Source organism: Citrus sinensis, chromosome 5, assembly GCF_022201045.2.
Source record: "Citrus sinensis cultivar Valencia sweet orange chromosome 5, DVS_A1.0, whole genome shotgun sequence".
Taxonomy (NCBI): domain Eukaryota; kingdom Viridiplantae; phylum Streptophyta; class Magnoliopsida; order Sapindales; family Rutaceae; genus Citrus; species Citrus sinensis.
Genome location: NC_068560.1, coordinates 5,049,216 through 5,056,736, shown reverse-complemented (window position 1 = coordinate 5,056,736; position 7,521 = coordinate 5,049,216).

Sequence of the window (7,521 nt, the reverse complement as noted above, 5' to 3'; positions counted from 1 at the left end):
AATTGGTCTTCTCTTGATCTTTTGGTGCTATGGGAATCTAATTGTATCCTAAGTAGCCATCTAGAAAGCAATAAAATTCATGGCCTGCTAATCTATCAAGCATTTGATCGATAAATGGTAAAGGAAAATGGTCTTTACGTGTGACAGAATTCAACTTTCTATAATCAATGCATACATTACATCCTGTAGTTACTCTAGTGGGTATCAATTCATTATTAGCATTGGTAACTACTGTGACTCCTGACGTTTTGGGAACAACTTGTACAGGACTGAACCATGAACTATCAAAAATGGGGTAAATGATGTTTACATCTAATAGCTTAAGGACTTCAGTTCTAACAACTTCTTTCATGTTAGGATTTAATCGACGTTGCATTTTCCTAGTAGGTTTAGCATTTTCATCAAGGTGAATATAATGCATGCAGTCTACTGGGTTTATACATTTTATGCCCGCTATGGTCCATCCTAATGCTCCTTTGTGCTCTTTTAAAACATCCAACAATTGACCTTTTTGTTCGTCATTTAGGGATGATGAGATTTTTACCGGCAGAGGCTTTCTTCTCCCAAAAACGCATATTTCAAAGTGTTGGGTAATGGTTTAAGCTCGAGTTTCAGTGGTGATTCTGATGATGGGATGAGTTTCTTCTCTGATGGTGCTAGTTGTTCAACTCTTAATTTCCATTTATTAGTGTCCATGGATGGTGCTGAGTCAAGTAGGGCGTTGACCTCATCGACTGATCTGTCAATATCAAAATCCAAACCAAAGTAAGTTAAACATGTTTGTAAAGGGTCATCACTAAGGTTTGAAAGAAAAGTGTCATCAACTAATGCTTCAATTAAATCCACATCAACAATTCCATCATCTGCATTATGAGGTTGTTTGGCAATGTTGAAGATGTTCAGCTCCATAGTCATGTTGTCGAAGGACAACTGCATATTTCCAGTCCTGCATTGAATGTGAGCATCCGCAGTTGCTAAGAAAGGTCGGCCTAGAATAATGGGGATGTGCTTCCTTGAATCCTGTATTGGTTGAGTGTCAATTACAATGAAATCAATAGGAAAATAAAACTTGTCTACCTAGATAAGCACATCCTCCACAATACCACGAGGTATTTTCGTGGACCGATCTGCAAGTTGTAACACCACTGGAGTTGGGTATAATTCTCCAAGTCCAAGTTTCACAAATACTGAATAAGGCAACAGATTTACACTAACTCCTAAATGCAACAAAACATTCTCAATTGTGTGGTTCCCTATACTACATAAAATAGTGGGGGAGCTTGAGTCTTTACATTTTAGAGAAATTTTGTGTTGAAGTATAGAACTAACGTTTTCTGTTAAAAATGCCTTCTTTTGAACGTGAACATTTCTCTTTTTAGTACAAAGGTCTTTAAAAAACTTGGCATAAGATGGAACTTGTTTTATAGCATCAAGTAAAGGGATGTTAACACTTACCTTTTTGAAGATTTCAAGAATCTCACCTGTGGATTTTCTCTTCTTTCATTTAGCTAACCTCTAAGGAAATGGAGCTTTAGGAACATATTCTCGTGGGTTGGTTTCTTCTTTTTCTTCCGATGGTGAGTCCTCAACATTCATAGGTACAATTTGATTTTCTTTTGTAACTGGCATCTCCACTTTGTTGTCAACTTCTTTTCCTTTTCGCAAGGTCATGACTGCTTTGACCTCTCCATGCTGCTGTGGTGAACTGGTACTTACTTCATGCACTTCTTTAGGATTAGGCACTGGTTGACTTGGAAATTTACCTTTCTCAACAATCATTGCCAAGATTTGAACTGAAGAAACAAGTTGTCCTACCATCTTCTCGAGGCTTGAAACTGATTGGGCTTGTGAGTTGAAGCCTGCTCTCATCTCATTTCGTAGTCCATCAATGGTGCGGTTCTGTTGCTTAATCGTGGAGTGAGTAAGATTCTTGAGATTCTGGAATGAATCCTCCCATGGTCTGGGTTGAGAGTAGTTCTAGTTCTGATTGTATGGTCTAAATGGTGGCTAAGAGGCTTGAGGAATTTGAGGAATTGGTTGCATTGGTGGAGTTGGAGCTGTTGGTCCATTTTGTTGGAATCCTTGAAACCATGAAAAATTGAGGTAGTCTCTCCATCCAGGGTTATATATGTTGGAGTATGGGTTGTAATTTGATGGTTTTCTTAGTACACCTATAGCATTGGCTTGATCTGAGTATGAGTCATGGTCATGTGGCTCTGTTGATTTAGCAGTCGATAACGATGCTATTTGTTGAGAGAGACATTCAATTATTGCTTTGACTTTTTTAATTTCTGAACTTGACTCGCCAATATGAACCTCATATACTCCCTTAATTCTTTTAGTGTTCCTGAGCAATCGACTCCGTTGTTGGGAATTATCCGCTTGTCGCTGAAAGAATTCCCAAATCTCTGATGCACTTTTTGACATTAGCTCTCCTCCACTTGTTGTCATTATCCATTCTTGCACATTCGGCAATAATCTCTCCAAAAAGTATTAGCATTGGTGCCATTTCTCGTACCCATGATGTGGACACTTCAAGAGTGGCCCATTAAATTGCTCCCATGTTTCAAAAAACTGCTTGTCTTCTCTCTGGGTAAACTCTAAAATTTCCCTGCGAATAGCATTGGTTTTATGCACTGAGAAATATTTATTCAAAAATTTTATTACCATTTGTTCCCATGATGTAATGCTATTAGCAGGCAATGTATTGAGTCATGAACGAGCTCTATCCTTTAAAGAAAATGAGAATAGTCTAAGTTTAACATCATCATCTGAAAAATTCTCATATCTAAATGTTTGACAAACAGCATGAAAATCATTCAAATAATTATATGGGTCCTCATTTTCTAGGCCATAGAATGTTGGGAGATAATTTAGCACACTAGGTTTTAGTTCAAAACTCCCAGCAGCTACATTTGGGTATCTTATGCATGATGTGCTCAAATTAGCTAAGGGACTAAAATAGTCCTTAAATGACCTCTCATGTAGTGGTGCTTATTGTTGCAAATCCATTTTATTTTTAATGTGTTTGTGTGTGCGCAGTATTTTTTTTAATTCAAGGTCTATAAGCTAAAGATTAGGTAATAATGAACTTCGACCATACATGCAAAGAACATAAATAAATGGGAATAAAACAAATAAAAATAAAGAAGAAGGAGAAATTACAGTACTAACCTTATTACGCTGTTAAAACCTTTCTATAAAAACACACTAAAAAATACGTGAAATAAATTAACTAAAAATAAATTAATAAAATAAAATTACAAAGAAAAATAACTTAAAAATTAAATTGCAGAATTGTAAAGAATAAAGAAAGAAAAGAAATTATTACCTCCAAATGCATATTCACTTTTTTTCTCTTTTTTTTAATAAGAAAAAAATACAAGAAAACAAATGAAAGAAATTATTCACAAAAATTAATTCTACGAATTAAAATAACTTACCTCGCCGGCAATGGCTCTAAAAACTTGTTGTGCAAATTTTATTGAACTCCTAAGTGCATGAATATATTGTAGAATGGATCAATGGTGACGAGTGTCGATCCCACGAGGAGGTTGATTCTAATTGTGTGTAGAATTACTTTTTCTAAATTGGTGGTTTGATTTGTGGTGAAAGTGACGTAGATTATCCTAACATTGGAATTGAAATGGCGAGAATAAATTGAAGAAAAATTTATTGAAATGACGAGAATAAATTGAAGAAAAATTTATTGAAATGATGTACTTGGGTATCTGGATCCGTATCAACATGCACCATGGGCTAAATATTCCTTATTAGTGCCAATTAAATCATGAGGGAGGAATCCACACCTCATGAACCACACTCTAATCAATATGGTGCTAAGGGCTTATCGTGCCAAATAATAATAACATTGTACTAGGGAGCCGGTGAAACCAGGGCGGTATCTAGACAAGATTATTATTATTTGTCGACGAAAAATCAAATCATCCATATATATTAGAGGGGAAAAGAAAATAAATTTACCAAATAAAGCTCATGACACATGTTGAGACTTCACCTTCAACCCAAGCTTGAAAGAAAATTAGCTACACATAATTGAACTAGGGGCAAAATGAAAATTTATTAAAATACGTAGAAAATTCAAGATGGAGAAAGAATTACAAAAAATGGAGTCCAAAAATGGATTCAGAGATGCCAAATTAGGGGGGAGGCCCCCTTTTTACAGATACGTTGAGTAAATCATGGCCATCGGATTAAAAACAGTTTGGACACTCAGGATTGCACCATGTCATCAGTCAACAGTACGCGGTTTGACCACCCAATTTGAACAGTGACACGGTTTGACCCGGCTTGAATAATAACGCGGTTTGGTTGAAAATAATTCTGTGTATATACATGCACCGTACGCGCAATTTTTAGTCCACTAACATACTACCACGTCACCAATCAACAGTGCATAAGAATTTTAGTCCAACAGGATCGTGACACCTCATCAGTCAATGCCATATCATCGGTCAATGCCACGTCATCGATCCGTCTATATGAACAGTTTCATGAATAGTAACATAGACAGTACCGTACATGTGAATAGTACTGTACATGTGAACAGTCATTTTTCCTTTTATGCTCCTCCTAAAGTTTTCGACCGTCTTGAGTTCAAAAGTGATATATGTTTTGCCGTCTGATCTCTCGTTCATTGTGAAATGACCATAATTCTCCTAAAATATATAAAATATTTAATTAAAATAAAACACACGTAATTAAATCACAAGAAACTTAAATACATAAAAGTAAGGGTGTTAGTAAGACTTGAAATGTAAAATGACGATTTTCTCCTTTATAAATATACATTTTCTAACACTCAACACCCAGCATCCGCGCGCAACCAGAGCAGCAGCCGCGCTCACCAGTAATCCCACGACCAAACCAGCCCTGCAAGCAGTCAACGCCCAGCATTCCAGCCACGTGAATCATTACCCGTGAGTGAAATTATTGTAACAATGCCGAAGAGGAAAGCATCAACTTCCAAGTCATCAACATCTAAAAAGCAACCCGTCGCAAAGAAATCCAAGATTGTAGTTCCCACTACGGTTCCATGGAACATAGTTTCATATTCACGCCAAGCTATGAGACAAAGATCGAAACATGGAAAAGGCATGAGTGTTTTGCCACTTACTGAATCCAATCTTGGAGGGTGCCTCACATTCACAACTCAACAAGAGAAAGAAAGGTACAGTTGTGCAAATTTTAATGTACTCGCAAGCGCACGAATCTATTGTAGTATAGATTAATGGTGACGAGTGTCGATCCCACGAGGAGGTGGATTTTAATTGTGTAGAATTAATTTTGTAAATGGGTGATTGGATTTATGGTGGAAATGATTTGGAATATGCTAAAACTTAAATTAAAATGGTGAGAATAAATTCTCAAATTGGAATTGAAATGGCGAGAATAAATTGAAGAGAATTATATTGAAATGACGTACTTAGGTACCTGGATCCGTATCAACATGCATCATGGGCTAAATAATCCTTATTAATGCCAATTAAATCATGAGGGGGGAATCCACACCTCATGAACCACGCTCTAATCAATATGGTGCTAAGGGCTTATCGTGCCAAATAATAATAACCTTGTACTAGGGGGCCGGTGAAACCAAGGCGGTACTAGACAAGATTAGTATTATTTGTTGACGAGAAGTCAAAACATCCACAAAAATTAGAGGGGAAGAGAAAATCAATTTACCAAATTATGCCCATGACACATGTTGAGACTTCACCTTCAACCCAAGCTTGAAAGAAAATTAGTTACTCATAATTGAACTAGGGGTAAAATGGAAATTTATTAAACTAGGAAGAAAATACAAGATGGAGAGAGAATTACAGAAAGTGGATCCCAAAAATGGATTCAGAGATATCAAATTAGGGGGGGGAGAGGCCCCCTTTTTATAGATACATGGAGTAAATCATGGTCATCGGATTAAAAACAGTTTGGACGCTCAGGATTTCGCCACATCATCAGTCAATAGTATGCGGTTTGACCACGCGTATGAACAGTAACACGGTTTGACCCGGATGAACAGTAACGCGGTTTGGTTGAAAATAATCCTGTGTGATGCATGTACCGTACGCGAGATTTTTCGTCCACTGATATGCTACCACGTCACCATCAACAGTACATAAGAATTTTAGCCGAACAGGATCGTGACACCTCATCAGTCAATGCCACATCATCGGTCAATGCCACGTCATCGTCCGTCTATGTGAACAGTGTCGTGAGCAGTAATGTATACAATATCGTACATGTGAACAGTGCCATTTTTCCTTTTATGCTCCTCCTAAGGTATTCGACCGTCTTGAGTTCAAAAGTGATGTCCGTTTTGCCATCTAATCTCTCGTTTATTGTGAAATGACTATGATGCCCCTAAAATACATAAAATACTTAATTAAAATAAAACAAACGAAATTAAATCAAAAGAAGGTTAAATTCATAAAAGTAAAGGTGTTAGTAAGACTTGAAATGTAAAATGACGGTTTTCTCCTTTATAATTATGCATTTTCTAACACTCAACACACCCCCCAACCAGCTTATTGCTAGTCCCTAGCAAATGAAGCGAAAATAAAATTCAAATTCAAAATGATTTTTTTTTAAATTTAGAAACACTCGTGTTTATTTAATCAGATTAATGATAGCAATCAAATAAAAGTATAAGCATTATCTCCCGTCTAAAGCAACATCACACTCACATCAACCATCCACATGAATTAGCCCAGTAGACTTTGTTATATCTACTTTCAAGAATGACATGTCAAACCCCAAAATCTCACTGGAAGTAGTGACACTCTCACAAATAAATTAAACCCACTAAAAATAGTCACTCCAATGAATGATAATTAAGAGAGAAAATAATAAAGAAGTGATATCACATGCTCTCACCAAGATGAAATAAATATGCCCTCAGCTTAGAAATAATACGATCTCAAGTCAAACAAAAATGCTAGTCAACCCACTTTATTTATCTTTTTTTTTATTATGCATCACTACATCTTTTTAGCCCATATAACTAGCTTCTACTTCAAACTATAGATCCCTAAAATCAAGAAGGACTTTTATTAGGACGTAACGTAGGCTAGGGACATGGCTAACAAAGAAGGGAAATAAGGAAAACAAAGTGTATGTTTGAGAAAAATGCAGAGAAATTTTTTTTTTTTTTGGAAGTTGCAAGGTGGATTTTACTTATTATTTTTATTTTTATTCTTTTGAAACAACAACTTTTGTTTTTTTTTCTTTTTTTTTTTTGGCATAACTTCACTAAATAAAATAATTATTTACATTTTTCTCAAACATAAACAGGTGATGGAACTTATAAGACATCGGATAATACTCCAAATCGGAGTGGGTAAAGATGATAAGTTGACAAAGAAAAGGTTTTTTTTTTTAAAGGCTCAAAAGGGTTATCTATGGATATTTAATAAAAAGGATGGCTAGAAAGGCTCAAACGGACCAAAGATGGCCTTTCCATCGTCTTTTAGGGCTCTAAATAATCATTCATATCTACTA